The following is a 16,233-nucleotide window of genomic DNA, read 5'->3' as shown; positions in this document are numbered from 1 at the left end:
ACTCCACAATATCTATACCATTTACAACATAAACAATATTTTTGCAGTGCAGCAAGAAAAAGTTTCTTGAAACATTTATATAGTTTAGAGAATATGAATGCACTCAATATTTTAGAATAAGACCTCTCAAAATCTAGTCTCTATGTGTCTAGCCTCATTCTTATTATTTCTCCACAGGCATTCCATGTTCATTTTTTTCCCTGCTATTTATAGTTTCTGGACCATGCCTTGTTTTCTCTTGCTTCTGTGCTTTGCACAAACTGTCACATCAAAATTTGTTAGAGATGATGGGTTCCCGGTAAGGGAAAGAATCCTGAATTATAGTCTTTATATTTTCAGCAACTGCCAGTCTGGCACAAAGTAATTGTCAAGAGGAAGTCTGTTGAATGAAGGGATGAACAATTTGCTCATTACACATAGCATTCTAATTCTTGGTTTACTCATTTCTCCTCAGTCAGCTTGCAGGCTTTTTGAGGTCAGTTAATTTATCTTCTTCTTGTATACCTGGTTTAAGGCCAGGAACAAATTATGGACTTGATGGATGTTTATTAAATATATGAATAACAGATTATTACTTAATGTACTGTGTTTTAATTTTCTGTTTAGCTTCCTGTCTGACTTAATAAGTTGTAGGGTCACACAAGGAATTTGTAGTTGAGTTCTGTATACCCATTGTACATTCAGAGGCTGGGACATACATTCATAATGAAAAAAACATATTATGGATATTTCCCATATTCATTACTAGAAATCAAGTCCTTTATAGGCAATGCTTATGGATAACAGAGAATTAAACAGTGCAAACAAATTACTAAAATGCAGCTTTGTATCTGTAATCATCTTAATGTTTGACTTTGAAGCAATAATTAATTTGAATATTCTCATTTGATTGGCAGTATACATTTAAAAGAAGCTGGCTATTGTTATCAAATTCCTTGGAGAAGGGTGGAACTGTCACCTTGACATAGTTGTATGGATGAGTACTAATCAAATTGTAATATACAGGAGTGAAAAATGAAATGCATTAAGATTAGCCAGATGAAAGAGAAGGAGTAGAATCAACACTTTTAGGAAAAACTATGCAAGCAAAGCAGATATTGAGGGGAAAAAGAGACTTCAGTGAGGCAGAGGGATAAAACAAGGAGAGAATGAAGGTTTTGGTTTTTAGCCAAACAGTGGGAGTCTTGCTAGCAAGAGTTAAAGCTCAAATGCTCTATGAAACTTTGAGTACTTCCGATTGTCTCACTAACTTTGGAGAAGATGATGTTAGTTAACATATTATGTAATTAAAATATGCATTTTCTCATCTTTTCTTCTTTCTGGAAATAAATCTCATTGCTGAGTAACCAAAACTGAGAAAAGGCAAATGCTCACTCTCCAGCTGACTGTCCAGATCAATAGACTAGAAAAACCATGTTTTAAAACCTTAGGTTGGCTCTGGCTGGATATCCAGCTGGTTAGAGCATGGTTCTGATCCTCGATCCCTTGTGAGGGCACATAGAAGAATCAACCAGTGAATGCATGAATGGGTAGAGCAACAAATTGAACACTCTCTTTCTCTTTCCTTCCTCTTTCTCTATAAAATCAATAAAAAATTAATACTTTAAATTGGACCACTTTACTTCTATGTCCAAGTCCTAATATTGTTGGTGGAGATCAGCCTCTTCCATAGGACTGAGGAAAGCATTCCACGGACCCATGTACTGGAGGTTGTGGTATGGCAAGGTCTTTTATTTGGATTGAACGGGAGCTGCCCTTTTGGTTTCCCATGTCCCAGCTCCCCTTTCCTTGCCATGGAAAAAGCCCAATTTTGTCTTCAGCAAGGCCAAAACAAAAGCCAGAGTCCAGAGTTTCTGCCACATATTAAAGCTCAGTCCTTTTGGAGCGCATGCCATCTGCTGCAGGCCCCAGTACTGCTACAACCACATGGTGGCATGCTTCTGGGTGAGAGAGTGTGAACACACAGGGTGAGTGTGTTACCAGGTCATGAGCAAGAAAGATTTTTTGTTTCCCCTGGGATCATATTAACTGGGGTTTGGGATGGACCAGGTGCTTTTTCAAAATGACCAATTAGCTTCCCAAGTTTTCACAGGCATGTCCCCCACCCTAGTTAGACTGACAGGCCTCTTCAGTCAAGTACCTTCCCTGCACCCCTCAGCAATGGTTTGATCCCCTGGGGTGTGAAACTGTAGCTTCCTGGTGAAGCAAACAGGCTTCATGCCCTCCAGTTTATTAAGCTCAATGTCTTATTCTTTTGCTTCTTTTCCTTATGACTATTATCTAACAAATTACCTATAGTAACGGTAACATTGGCCTACAAGTCTCTACCTAATTGGCTCTCCATACCCTTATCTTATAGCTTTTCCTTTCCCCTTGATCACTCTCCTCCTGTTACAGATATTGTCTCTGTATTTATTATTATTATCATTGTTGTTGTTGTTTTAAATTAAGAATTATAAAAGAACCCACATTTAACTTAGGATAAATATCTTTGGGAAAGGAAAATTCAGATTGGGCTTATTCTGTGGCTCAGGATTTAGTCAATTGTCTAGGCCTGAGAAACATGGTGTCAAGGTGTCTTCATGGGTGCCCTCCCAAATATACTTGACAGCAAGCTGATTATTGCAAACCACATGCCTTAGCAGAGAGGATTTCTTTGCCAACAAGGTGATTATGGAATAGTATAAGATGGCTGAAGGACAAATAAAGATTCAGAACTCAAAAATCATTAGAATGTTTATTTATAATTCTGGGGTGGGGAGGGTACATAATGTTATGAAGTCAAATCAGAGAATTAAATGTTATTAAAAAGGTCTAGGTTAACTTAGCTCGTCTGAAATAATAAATATGCTGCCCTTGGTCAGATAAACTAAAGACTAAATTAATTAATATTTCATGAAGTCAAAGAATACCATAAAATTAATATTTTGGTATTTAATTTTTTAATCAATGTGATAATGTGAATATACATTGATTAAGCTATCTAAAACTTTTGAAAAAGTATGACAGATAAGAAACAGATGCATTGGCCCTGTCAAGGCTTAAATTTTAATTGTGTAGGAGAATTTTATTGTATATTTGAGAAAAACTGATTTACATTTATGTTTGGTTTGTTAGATTTACAAAAGTTGTTTAAATAATTAGAAGTGATTTGCAAGTTGGGCATTTGTATTGTTTGTTAATGCTGTTGTAATGAAGTATCACAGAGTGGGTAGCTTAAACAATAAGGATTTATTGTCTCACAGGTCTGGAGACTGGAAATCCAAGACTCAGATGCCAGCAGGGCTGGTTCTTTCAGAGGATTCCTTCAGAGAGAAGCTTATTCCATGTCTTTGTGTCTTATCTTCTGATGGTTTGCTGGCAATCTTTGGAATTCCTTGCTTTGTCTAAGTGCCATCACAATCTCTGCCTTCATCTTCACATAAGGATGAGGAGATCTCCCTGTGTGCATGTGAATGTCCACAGTTCCGCTTCAGGTAATGCCAGTCATATCGGATTAGAGACCCCTACTCCAGTACTACCTGATCTTAACGAATTAAATCTGCGATGACCTTGTTTCCAAACAAGGCCAAATTTTGAGATATTAGGGGTTAGGACTTAACCATATTATTTTGAGGGGAGATAATTATATTAATGATAATAGCATTTAAGTTTGACTTATGAGGAGTTTGAAGTAATGAATATTGGCTATATTACATTTAAAAATGATCAAGTAAAACTTGTCATTCTTCTTTTAAATGCATGTAAGATTAGTTTTTTGTATGTTGACATAAAAGATTAACAAACACTTAGCTTAAAATTTTAATATTATTTAATAAGTTAAAATATGGACAATTTTATTTTCTACATGTAAATCCTCCAGATATTAAACACTCAACTGACGAACTTCATCAAAGGCCAGGCAACCATAACACACCCAGCACAAATAATGCCCTTTTTTATTACAAAATCATAAGCATGTAATTCTGTAAGATAACCCTATCACACTTAAGCACATCATATAACATTTTAGGAGGTGAAATGTTCAAATTAAAACTTTAAATTATTACACCCATATTATTACCCTCCCACCAACCACACTTAGGCAGGTGTGATTTCTGCCAGACCCTGTGGGTACCACAGCCATGATGATTAATCATTTTTTATAGGCATTCAACTTGCTTCTAAGGAATAAATAACACTTAGGGTATCTAGTTCACTCCAGAAATATCTGAATCCATATGGATTTATCTTTATTTTGTAAATAAACCTAAGCAAAATCATTAACTAAACTAGGTTGAAGTGGCTTATTTCTACAATAGAAACTGGAACCTGAAAATTATTCCATTATTATGGCATTAAAACAATCTGTAGGTCAATTATCTCACAATCTATATCGAGTCAATAAAATCGATATTGGTACAGTTCGTATTATAGGACTGACGGTAATTATTCTAATTCTGTGTACCAAATACACAAAGATTTAGTTTTTAAAAAAGTCTTATAACTTTTCATTAATAATTTTTAGGTGTTTTGAAATAACATTTTTATAAGTAGATGCTCCAAACTAAACAGAGTGGATCTGATTAAAAACCACATGCCCAGGTTTTTTTCTCAATGCAGTTCCAATAGTACCTTTAAGTATATATTGGGTTTATTTAACAAAAATATATTTATGCTTGTTGTAAAATGGACTAGGTACATTCTATGCTGGATAATGATGTCTTGTACCATAAACACACTTTATTAAGCAGATATTTGCCAAGAGTGCCCTTCTCTTTATACTGCCAAAACTTGGTCCCTGGTCTCTTCACTTATTGCCTTTTGAACTATTCTTTAAAAATATACATGATTTTAGGAATTCCATTAGTGTAATATTCTCACAATGAAAAAAACTTTCTTTAATGTTATTTGCAATATCAAGAGAAAACAAATTCCATTACTAAATAACTAATTTTAATATTAAAGATATTTTTCAGGCCTGGCTGGTGTAGCTCAGTGGATTGAGTGTGGGCTGCAAACCAGAGGATCACCAGTTCAGTTCAATATGGGGAGTATGAAGAGCAACCACACATTGATCTCACCTCCTCTTTCTCATTCTCTTCCCCTCTCTCTAAAATCATAAATAAAATCTTTAAAAAAGGCTTTAAAAAAGATATTTTTCAAATCTTTTCATTTACTATTGGATATGCTTTTCAAATATTAGTATTGAATATGACATTTTAAACCTTCTGCTATTCTTTTCCTGACTATATGCATGCATGTGTGGGATGAGGCAGCACAGCTCTGCTATTTCTCTTTATCTCTTCTTCCAGGATGCAAATCTCTGAATTTGTTTCACTAGATTGTTATGACAGCAGCAGTTTTTTTATTTTATATGTGATTAGAATGAGAAGAAATCTCTTTCCTTATTTGAGGAAATCAGGATAAGGTCCAGGGGCAAATATCTCCATTTGAGGTGCTGGTCTGAGGAACCATGAGGTTTGTGTGTGTCAGAACCAACATTACAATAGTAAGGGGATTAGGAGAGCACTGCAGCCAGGGAACGCTGTGAGCCAGAAGGAAAAGTGGGGGAGGGCTGAAGTGCGGTTGTAAGGGCTTGGTTAGAGTGTGTCACAATAATCGTTATTACCTGAAAATATACAACATGACTCCTATAGGAAGAGAGTTTTGTCAGGTTTTGTACAATCTGGTGTTTTCTGGACTATGTTTCCTTATCCTCTATTGTGCTTTACTTAGCAAAATTTACTGTATAAAGTGCCCTTGAGATGAGATTAGCATTTGCTCAGCAAACTATATTTTTGTAATCTAGCCCGAAGAAGTTATTCAGGGAAGCTGAATAGTGCCATAACTCTTTAATGTTTAGTTTAAATAATAGCATGGCCAAAAAACAACATTGGAAGAGTAATACACTTGGTATTTCCTGGCCTTCCCTGATTTCAATCCATCTTTCTTTTTTTTTTTTTTTTTAAGATTTTATTTATTTATTTTTAGGGAGGGAAGGGAGGGAGAAAGAGAGAGAGAGAGAAACATCAATGTGTGGTTGCTGGGGGTTATGGTCTGCAACCCAGGCATGCACCCTGGCTGGGAATCGAACCTGTGACATTCTGGTTCACAGCCCGAGCTCAATCCACTGAGCTACGCCAGCCAGGGCTCAATCCATCTTTCAAAAAAGTTTTACTTCTTATGCAGGGCTCTTATCTCTAGAATTTTATAGCTGAAGGTTTTAAGATGTATAAAACTTGTAAATAAAAATATTAATTCAGAGTTAGGATAAATGATTCTGTCAGCTAAATAACTACCTGTGTAAACCTTCAGTGGAATCCTAAAGATGCTAATGAAAATATTGGTTATCTTCATAAAAACTTGTTAGAGGAATTGTTAGAACTAAAGTTTGAGGAATTCTAAGAATTTACAGATTAAAAAATGAGATCATAGGAAGGTCATACATAAAAAAATTTATTAGAAAAACTAGCTACTGTCTGGGGCAAAACCAATATTCAGTTGAGTTTCCTTATCACAGTGGCCATCAGGTATAATTATCCCCATTGAACAAATGAGAGACCTGAAGGCCAAAAAAGTGATAGCATCTGACAGGAGCATATAGTTAATTAAGGGAAAACCAAGTATGAATTCACTTCTCATTTCACAGCCTCGTTCTTTCCATCACACCATGTTGTCTCCCACTGGCATTATTTAAAATGAGAAAATACTGTTGTTTATCCCCTTTATATAGTTAGAGTGACCTTTTTTTTAATAAATAGAAAAAAAGCCAAAACAAATACAACAAAGATTTCGGCCTTTTTTTTTTTTCTGTTTTGTCAGCTGATGTAAAGTTTCAATGTTAAAACTAAAAATGAAGTTTTCATTAAATAGAAAAGTCCTCAGGAGAGAACCAAATGTTCCTCATGGGAGTCTCATTTATTTATTTTCCTCTAAGAGTGTGCATTAACTAAAAATGTGGTCTTCATTTTTTTTCTTTTTTTCTCTGCCAAACTGATGGGGTGAAGCTAAGAAGAACTAAGCAAAACAAAAATAAAAACAACAAAAACAACCCCAAACCAAAACAACTGTTTAAAAAAAAGACTTTTGATTTTGAACTTAAGTTTATACCTCATGCTCGTTCCAAGCATTTCATTTGTATGTAAAGTGATGAAAAATTATAGAATAATCAAATGTATCAAGTAAGATTTTAAACACTAACAACAACAACAACAACAACAAAACCGCACCAAGCAATGGAAGATGTGAAAGCTTAAAATTACCTTTCAGGTAAAGCTTACTTCTGGACAGCTCTTTCAAACCCCTTCAGGTAAACAAATGTGCAGGAAGTCCACAACAATTGCTTATGAGAAGGGTTTGAAGTAATTCACATACATATATATTTTAGCATGAAAGCTAAGATCTCTGATGGTGGTATAAATTGTTGAGTGTGTGTTTTAATGTTACAACTCTTTAAGAGTTGTTGCTTTTTTTGAGAAAATATTTCTTTTCTTACAGTTCTAATTTTTTGGTATGTATGGGGAGATGTGATTTTTGTTCACTTTGAGAGATAGGTTAAACTTGGTTCCAACTAGAATAACTGAAATTCTTTATAGAATTTAAATAAGACACCTGTTATGCAATATGAGCAAACAGGTTATACTGCCCCACTAATCGTCATGCAAATTGCTTACAGTGAATTGCTAAACTCGAGGATAAGATATTGAAGACTGGCAGCCACTGTACTGCCAACACATTAAGTAAGGCATAAACAGATAAGTGGATATAAAACTAACTATGGAAGATCATGAATTTTCTCAGAGCAACTGGGGACAAGCTCTCCCTTTATGCACAGCTGAGATTTTTACACTACAGTCTTTCCAAGCAGGTTTCAGACTCTAGGTGGATCCTAGTAACTGTTAGATTTATCCTTGTTCTAGGGGTAGGCCAAGTAGCTAGTGTCAGAGGTAGGTCCTTAAATTTGGACTCAGACACTGGCTAGTGTCTGACACATGTCCTCAGACACATGTCCTTGAATGAAGCACTGCATTTTTAAATTGCTCAGACTTAAGTACTCTCGTCAGTTGTGATACCTTATTAACCTAAACAGCCTATGGCTCATGGGTAAAGAGGAACTGAGACAATGTCTCCCTGCAGGTCTAGCAGGCATGACCTCATGCTTTAACAGAGACTATAAAAATGGATTGGGACTGGGTTTGGCACTTCTCGGTGTATACAGGGCTACTGATGCCTTTGTTCATAGTATTATTTAAGATCAAATTATCTGTATGTACTCATGTTGGATTTTTATGTTCAGATATAAATTTCCTTTTAGGTAGGAGGGCTAAGCCTACCCAATGACTTGTTTTTTTTTCTCCCAAAGGCAGATCTTACACTAAAGTAGCTCACTTTGAACTGGGAAAATGAAGCATGTGGAGGGGTTAAACTATGGGGTTATAATTATTTTTTTTCTCTAAGAGTTAAGCTGTCATGCCTGGAACTTGTGTTATGAGCAGATTTATGCCATATCTAATCTCCTGATTGAGCCTGAGCTTACTACTTGAAAGTAGGGACCATGTCTGTTTTATTGACCATTATTTATTACAGTGATTTCCATATTATCTGGCACATAACATGTACTTCTTCATTTTTTTTTACTGAGGTATAATTTAATGACAATGAAATATATAGATTTAAGAGTACAGGCTGATGGTTTTTGCCAAATTTATACTTCTGTGTAGCCACCACTCCAGTCAAGATATAGAACATTTACATCACTTCCCAAAGTTTCCTCCTGCCTCTTTCCAATCACCACTCCCCTCGGCTCCAAACCAGGCAATCACTCTTCTGATTTCTTTCAATCTTGAGTTAACTTCACCTGTGATAACAACAATACAGTATACATTCCCGTATTTGTCTTTTTTCACTCAGCACAATGTTATTCACATTCACATGTTTGTTGTATAAATACTGTGTTCCTTTTTATTTCCAATAGTACTGCAATGTGTGAAACAACCACAATATTTTTATTGTTCTTATGTTGACGAACCTTTAAGATGTTTCTAGTTTAGCCTATAATGAATAAAGCTACTATAACGGTTCTGGTACAAGTCTTTTTGTAAAAAATAAGTTTTCATTTCCTAGGTGTAGTTATCTAGACATAAAATTGCTAGATAACTTGAGTGGTTATATATTAGACTAACACACTTCCAAACACTTTCCTGAGATGCTTAATACTTTTACAATTTCACTCTGCAATGCATGAATGAGAATTGGAGTTGCTCCATGATCTCACCAAAAGTTATATTTTAATCTTTAAAATTTTAGCCATTCTGTAAGATGTATGCTGCTTCCCTAAATGTGCTTTTTAAGATATTGATTTTAAGCTGGTTATTAAGAAACAAAAGACTCAGAAATAACCTTTGTCTCTCCCCCGTCCTTCCTAAGACATAAAAATGGAAAGGCCGGCTCCAGGAAGAGAATCTTAACATATTCACCTTAGCTTTAGACAGGAAAGACCCAGGCAGGGACCTGCAAACTGGATTTCCCTATCTCTCATTGTACCTGCATTGTCTAGAAGGAATTCACCTGTCACTTGTGTTCCATTCTTTTTACTTACCTGTAAATTGCCTATTTTTCTTTTTTGAAATCCTATTACTGTCCCCTTTCTCCTTTGTTAGTAATGGCATAAAAACTTTAACTGCCCAATAGCTCTTTGGGTCTCATTATGACTCCTCTTGAATGTGAATTTGTAATAAACTTTGGATATTTTCTCCTGTTAATCTGTCTTTGCTAGCTTGAGTAGTAGTTCAGATAGAACTTAGAAGATAGGAGGAAGATTATGTTTTTAGCCCTGACCCTCTGTGTTTGAGTGTGTGCATATATATTCCTAGAGACTACCAGATAATGGACATATTAATTGTAAAAGGTAGGAAAGGGGTAGGAAATGTGGCAATACAATGTTACTCAACCCCACAAAATTTTAAGCAGTTTTGAAAAAGTGACTCTTCCACCAGTTTTGACTCTTTTTTAGTGCGTGTTATAGGCAGTTTCTATATAAGCAACACTCATCTATTCAATAAGTAGAAAGCCCCTATTATGTGTTAGTGATGCGAAATGCTGGAGTATTTCAGTATACAATATAAATATGGTCCCTGAAAGATAAAACTTTGAAAAAAAATCAAACATTAATGAGCAATACAAGGGGAAATGCAGAATTCTATGCAAAATAAAGCAGGAAGACTCAATGTAGGCTCTCAGTTTTGGCAAAGTCCTGAAATAATAAAACCTAAGCTGAGACCTGAAAAATGACCAAGAATTTGCAAATACCAAATTGGGAGAAAGAGTATTTTAGTGAAAACAGCCCTTGGGTAAGCATTCAGGCAGAAGAGACAGCCTCTTTCTTATCTAGGGAAATTTGAATAGGGTCTAGCTCTTTAGTTTCCCTCCAGGAAACCCTCCTCATTAGCACAGCCCTACAGGGAGTTTACTGGTACTATACAAATGGGTTTGCTGGGTCCTAGCCCCAGAATCAGGTAACAGAGTATAAAATGATGGGTTTCAAATTGAGAAACACTAGTTTTTGCACCAGCAGACATGTGCCAATTCATTTGAGAATTGAAATGGAAGACATGATTTTTTAAATAAAAAAATAAATTGCAAAAAGAACCCCTGAAGAGAAATAAAAACTGAAAGAGTTCAAATACCATTAAAAAATTACAGTGAACAAACAAGACAAACAAACAAACAAAAACTCATAGATGCAGACAACAGTATGGTGGTTACCAGAGGGAAAGGAAGTTGCAGGGTATGGAGGGTAGAAGGGGTTGTGTGTATGGTAACAGAAGATTTGACTCTGGGTGGTGGGCACACAAGGCAATATACAGATAATGTATCACAGCATTGTGCACTTGAGACCTACACATTGTTGATTGGTGGTAGGCGATATCTTCACCTTCTTCTCTATTTTTTTAGCACTGCTATGCCTGTCCTACCCACTGGACTGCTGCTACCTAGGCCAGGTTAGAAGTATGGAAGGGAGGAAGAGAAAGAGGTGGGAAAGTTTTTATATGGGCCCATGTGGGGTCTGAGCTTGATTTCCTCTGATCTATGATTGTTTGAAGTGATTCTTTTCTGGGTGTTTAGAGAACCACTTTATGATTCTCCTGAAACCCTCTCCACATGGGTAGTAATTCTCCTTCATCTGTTCAGTTGTGATTCCCACACAGCTTCTGCACTTGGTTCTATACCTCCTTGGTGAGACCGTCTTGACCCTTCCAGAAAACTCTCTTGTACACAATTTAAAACCTCCTCTGCCTAGCTCTGCCTCCCATGTGGCCCACACTTCGTCCTTTAGAAACCTGACCCCTTGTCCCACTGCAAGATGGTCAATAACTTCCCTAAGCAGATATCTACTCTGCCACCATTGTTGGGGACCGCTCTGCCTGGTCTCAGGAAGCTGTAACCCCCTGTGACTTAGGTTGAGTGAAAGACCTTCGGATCAGGAGCCGCTACAGAGACAAAAACTTATTTCCCTGGCATGAATGCTGCCTGTTCTAATGCCTGGCTCCCTTTGCATGACTGGCAGTCAATGACAGGTAACAATTCTCTAGGAAAGAGAATGAATCTAAGACAGACACGATCACGTGGGAATTCCCTAAGGGAAGAGACTAGGAGCTGTGGATATGAAGGGGTGATGGACATCAACCCCTGCCCCCTCAACTTTGTCAAAGCCTGGGTCCTTGTTCTTAGATGTGAGAAATCCAAGTCTCCTGGCTGCCTTTAGTGTCTCCATTGACTCAGGCCTATGGAAATAGCAGGGGCGGTGCAGCCCAGACCAGAAACGGCGGACCCGGGGGTGATCAGACCTGGGACATAGAATATGCAAGATCCTGTGAGATCTGTTTGCTGGAGGATGTTATTAGATTAGAATTTGAAGGCATAGATGGGAAACCAAAACTACCCTTTGAGTTCTGTTACTCCTTTCAAATGTTAAAACTCCAATCTCTGCCCAGAATCACAGCAGGGGTTCTGTCTGCACCTTTGTAAGTCACCTATTTCTTTTAATCTTTTCTGCCAGGCTGTGAATCCACAAACTAAGCCTGTATTCTCAATAAAAATCTGTTTGGAAATGGAGACAGGGTGCTCTCCACTAGAGAGAGTGGCCATTCTGTTCCTACTTCCCCACAGGACCTGGTTGTCTCTGTGTATGTTTTTCTCGTGTGTCAACAAGCCATCTGCAGCGTTCTGCGTTCACTGCAGGCCGGTGAGCACGCATCACACCATGAACTGTGTTGGCCAACCTCTGGCACCTTATACATCAATCTTGAGTTGAAGACTAGAATGGGTGTCCCCAAACTGTAAGGAATTATGTCAAACTCCTCAAGAAGTAGTCTCCTTGAAGCCTTGCTCACTTGACTTGGGACCGGGAGCAAATTCCCACATGCCCCAGCATGCTTCCTTCAGGCCAACAGCAACTGTCTCTGAAGAAATCCTCTTCCTGTTTTCCGATGTATCATGTACCTCTCTACCTCCCTTAAAAAAGCCAGAGATGTGAAACTCTAAGGTTAGTTAAAACTGATTCACAGACAGCTCTTTGGCAGTACTGCTTAAGTGGTCTAGTGTTTCACATGGGACTATTAAAATAGTTGGCACCTACTGTCCTGGACCTCAGTAGAAATAGATACAGGAACAGTTCTGTTGAGTATCTCATTACCATGGTCAGATTTGTAGATCCTGGAAAGTGTACAGCCAGTGGCTAAAGCTATAGAAAATGAGACCCAGGCCCTGGAGGTGGTGTGGCTGGCAGGAGTAAAACAAAATACTGAATGTCAGATAGGCTGACATTCAATGCTGAGTTCCAGTGTCAAAAGAGGTTGTACAGTCAGAAGTTTCGAACAAAAAATTAATTCTAAATCCTGGCCAAAAGCAGATCTGGGTGAGAAAAATCTGCAGGATGTTACTCAGTTTGCTTGTGGCACACACACTACCCACTGCTTGTTAGTAGATTAAGCATTTTTTATTATTTCAGGTACTTGATGCACAGAGGTGTTGACAACACATGTGTTGAGCACCTGAATTTTGCCAGGTGCTGTGCTAAGTGCTGGGGGAATTAGCTGGGTACCTAGAGGTCTCTCTCAGTCCAGGTAGGAGTGGGTGACGTTGTTGCTGCTATTTTGTCTTCACCCTCTTTGACTCTTCTGTTTTCTCTGTCCTATTTGTATCTCCAGTTTAAAGGGAGCAAGGGTAGAGAGAACTGGTTAAACTGAGGTGAATTCTTCCACTTGTTCAAGCTTAGTTGAGATTTATGTAGGAATCTGGAAACAAAGTGAAGTTAGTTATTGGGGAATATAAATTGGCAGTGCTTCTGTTCATATGAATAATTGAGTGTTTTCTAAGTCACTGGTATTGTAATAATTGAATCAGGAAACAATAGATAAGTTTATTTGCTTTCTCAACAGTCTCAGGCATGAAAAGAAAAAAATGCTTTCTTGTCTAAGCCTTATCAGGTTTCATTCTATCCTGTTTTAGTGTTTGTTTTATTTCTAGACCAGCTTGTGGCAGAAGGCCAGCTGCAGTCCGAAAGAGATCTGTTACAGTCTTTGGTGTATTAAGAATATGTTCATATTAATAGATTTCCTCTAAGAATATCTCACATCACCATTCCTGAGCCAAGTATAAAACAATGTGTTTAGTACTTTGAATACTTAAATTTAATGGAGGCAAAGGTGTCAATCTGTGTATATGTATGTTGTTGGTTGCTGTCATTAAAAGGGTTTAATTCCATTGAGTATAATGGTGGTTCTTTGTTTTTGAGTCTATAACCTGAAATACTACTGATTAAGCATCTTAATAATTTTCACTTTTTCTTGCTGTAAGTAGTATATCAATGGAGATTTTAAATAGTTAAGTCTCCTGGAAACAAAGCAAAACAAAACAAAAGAACACAGGATAATTCAGTGCTGAGATAAGAGGAAGAGGTTGGATTCCTTCACTTCCATTTTTGGAAATAAAACTTATAAATCTTTAAGGTTGGATGCAACCTTAGAGATCCTGTAATTTGATCATTCAATTTTACATATGAGGAAATTAGACCTCAGAATGGGGACTTGACCTTGATTTGCCCGAGTATATTTTAGAACATTATTAATACTCAGAATCACTTTTATAACAGTGAAAGCCAGATTGTCATACATAAAGTGTTGATTTGAAATGGTGTCATATATGCAGTGCTTATGTGAAAAAGTGCCATTGTTTAAATATGATTATGATCATATGTGAGGGTCATCAGAAGATTAGTGATGGTTTGTGTGTGAGTTATTTGGTCAGTGGTTTTAGATCTGAAGTAGTAAGTTTGAAATTGGCAATTGACTCAAAACTGTCAGTTTTCTTTCCACTGTAGTATAACTTTAAATTGAATATTTCCAAAGGAGACCACACGGTCTAATTACTTGAGCTCTGGAAAGGAATCAAGGTTCCACTATTCTATATAAAAGTTCAACAAAGGCTACTTTGGACTGAGAATATGATTATTTTAAGAATGGGTGGGGGAGTTAACTGCCTTGGACCCCCTCCTCCTTTGGACTGAGGTGGCCGCTAGTTCCAGGAGGCAACCCCTCACCAGGAAGCCATCTGGGGTAGCAGCGCAAATACAGTCACTTATGGTCCAAGTGAGGGTGCAGATCCATGGGAAAAGCACACACTGAAGGGAAGGCATTGTTTTCCTTGTCCTGGAAGTTGAAAACTAGAATTTGTATTATTTCCTCAAATGAAACTGAGCATGATCATTTTATCATCTCCCATTTTTTAAATACCTTTTAATTTTTTCTAAATCAAGAAATACTTTTTGCAAAAGAGGAAAGTAGAAAGCTACCCTGTGTTATTTCTTTTAATCACAATGATTTTAATTTAACTGACACCCCAGATATCCTAAAGAATAAAGGCATCTTTAAGGCATTGTATAAGAGTGTGACAGTTTTATGTAATTCTATTCAATATTTTAAGAGCAATACATTTTTAAAATGTTTCTGTCTCTACTGTTATAAATGCTCTTATCTTTGCTGTTTTCTGTTTGTGACAGATGCAAGGATTATGTGTTAGCTTAGATAGATTTTTCTTTCATTCTTCTACCAATTCAAAAGAATAAATACAGTGCCAAAAATATAAGTACAATGGGAATATTTATAACCTGGCAATTTCATGTGCAGAGAGAGAAAAAAATAAATGATTGTATCTGCAGAGAAGCTAAACCAGTCTTCTTTTAAGATATCTTATTAAAATATTTTATATCTCCAAGGCCATTTATACTTCCTGAGCATGTCCTGGCTTTACTACCAGGGTGGGGAAGAGGAGACTCATAGTACAAACATACATAGTGATGTAAAATGACTTTTAAAAGAAACATCTGCAACTAAATATAATAAGCACTTACCATATGTGTGGCACTGCATTACATTCTTCCCATGTATTGTCTCCTTTGAATTTGACACCTCTACACTCAGGAAATAATTGCACTAGTTTTCAGATGAGGAATTTCAGTAACGGAGAAGTTAAGTAACTTGCCAAGCTAAAATTATGTCTTGTAAAGGCACAGTCAAAATTATACATCAAATTTGCCTGACTATAAGTTTGAGAGTTTCATGGAGAGAGATGAATGTGGGACTACTTTTGCCTCTGTTTTAAGAAAAGCATTGACTGCATACTCTCACAATTTTTTCTCTGTTTTTGGCATAGCTGTAGGAAGTCACAGACACAGGTTCTACACGACCCATAATAGGAACAATTGTTCATTATAAGGGATCAACATGACCCATTCCTCTGAATCAAGCCCCCATCTAATCCATAACCAAAACCTTTCCATTCTCTAGAAAATACACCTCAAATATGTTTTTGTTTTTACTGTTTTATTTTTTTATGACCCGGGTCCAAATTGCCATCATCTTCACCTGGACATTCACAATGTTTCCCTCATTTGCCCTGCTCTGTGCTTGCCAACTCCAATGTATTCCTCAAAGGCTAGCAGGAGAAATTTTTGAATTAGAGCATGTCAGTGTCCCGGGACTCTTTAATATCTTCCCAATCTGTTTGGAATAAGATAAACATTTCTTATTTTGGTAGGCAAATTCCTTAGTTATATGGCTTTTGGCTACCTCCCCACATCTTCATCTCATACCACTCTCCTTAACATATTCCAAACTTTACCCGCACTGTGTTCTGCCTTAGGAGTTTGCATGTGTTGCTACTTCTGCCTGGAAGGTTCTATCTCATTCCTTC

The sequence above is a fragment of the Phyllostomus discolor genome, chromosome 4 (assembly GCF_004126475.2).
Source record: "Phyllostomus discolor isolate MPI-MPIP mPhyDis1 chromosome 4, mPhyDis1.pri.v3, whole genome shotgun sequence".
Taxonomy (NCBI): Eukaryota; Metazoa; Chordata; class Mammalia; order Chiroptera; family Phyllostomidae; genus Phyllostomus; species Phyllostomus discolor.
The sequence above is the reverse complement of the archived record's forward strand: the minus strand, read 5'-3'. Positions refer to the sequence as shown.